Source organism: Lynx rufus, unplaced genomic scaffold (genome assembly GCF_022079265.1).
Source record: "Lynx rufus isolate CCGP_SWC_20201006 ecotype Redwood Valley unplaced genomic scaffold, mLynRuf1.p SCAF_6, whole genome shotgun sequence".
In the NCBI taxonomy this organism is placed as follows: Eukaryota; Metazoa; Chordata; class Mammalia; order Carnivora; family Felidae; genus Lynx; species Lynx rufus.
The window spans coordinates 143,849,586-143,851,089 of NW_025814878.1; the positions used below are offsets into that span (position 1 = coordinate 143,849,586).

The 1,504-nt window shown below is 47.2% G+C and overlaps 1 pseudogene; it reads left to right on the forward strand.

Annotated features, from left to right (window-relative positions):
• Positions 1–695: 695 nt before the first annotated feature.
• LOC124529245 (peptidyl-prolyl cis-trans isomerase A-like) lies at positions 696–1,187 on the forward strand (annotated as a pseudogene).
• The last annotated feature ends 317 nt before the right edge of the window (positions 1,188–1,504 follow it).

Consider the following 1,504-nt stretch of genomic DNA (forward strand, 5'->3'; position numbering starts at 1 on the left):
TGACCTCAAGATTCACTCCTAGGCATATAGTCAACGAGAATGAATGTATGTGTCCACCAAAAACTTACACTGTATCTACTGTCAAGACCCCCAAAGACCACCATATCAGCTAGTGATCGAGCAGAGCTGAGTTTCTTGCACCCACCGCAGAAATGGAAAATACTCTCTTGACAGTCCATTGGTATCTCAAAAAGGGAAAATTAGGGTATTTATAAGGTTTTCAGACCTGGCATGAACGATTACGAGGTGAGCCTTGCAAAACAAAGAATGGGTTGAGTTTGGGCAGAGCTTAAAAATAGTAGCTTTATGGGGCGCCTGGGTGGCTCAGTCTGTTGAGCATCTGACTCTTGACTTCGGCTCAGGTCATGATCTCACGGTTCGTGACACTGAACCCTGCATCAGGCTCTGCACTGACAGCACGGAGCCTGCTTGGGATTCTGTCTCCCTCTCTCTCTGCCCCTCTTCTGCTTGCTCTCTGTCTCTGTCTCAAAATGAATAAAACGAACAAACAAAAACTTAAAAAAAATAGTAGCTTGGTGGGTACAACAAGGTGAAGGTGTTGAAGGAAAGCTTGATAAGTGAGCTGTTCAGTTGGTATTTCCTGGAGCAAGATATTAAGTTATTATTACTTGGTCTCAGTGTTTAAAGTAGGGATTGGAGCTTTGCGGATGCCAGAGCCCAGGAGCCGCCCACTCATGATCCACCCCACTGTCTTCTTCAACATCACCCTGGACAGCAAACCCTTTGGCCATGTCTCCTTCGATCTGTTTGCAGACAAAGTTCCAAAGACAACGGAAAATTGTTGTGTTCTGTGCACTGCGGAGAATGGATTTGGTTATAAAGTTTCCTGCGTTCACGGGATTGGTTCACGATTAATGTGCCAAGGTGGTGACTTCACACGCTATAATGGCACTGGCAGCAAGCCCACTTATGGGGAGAAACTCGATGAGAATGTCATCCTGAAGCATAGCGATCCTGGCATCTCATCCGTGGTCGGCTGGACCCAACACGAATGGTTCCCAGGTTTCGTCTGCGCTGCCAGCACAGAGTGTGATGGTGAGCAGGTGGTCTTTGGCAAGACGAAAGAGGGCACGAGTGTTGTGGAAGCCTGGGAACACTTTGGGTCCAGGAATGGCAAAAGCAGCAAGATCACCGTTGCCGACTGCGGACAAATCTTGTGCATTTGACTCGCGTTACATCTAAACTGCCAGACTGTTCCTTCTGTCGCTCAGGGGAGCAGTCCTTCACCCCCATCCGCTCGAAACATCCTACAATCTTTGTGCTCTGGTTGCAGTTCCGTGGGTCCCCTAGTTTCCTGATTCCCCTCCAAGTCTAGCTGGATTGCAGAGCTACGTTTATGATTACAAAATAAAAGCTGAACAACAACAAAATAAAAAAAAAAATAGGGATTGGAAAGTGTGTCTGGGCCCAGTTCAACACGGGGACAGAAAATTATGGCTTCAGTCCTCCCCACGCGATCAAACAGTTTGGTGTTCCAATATTA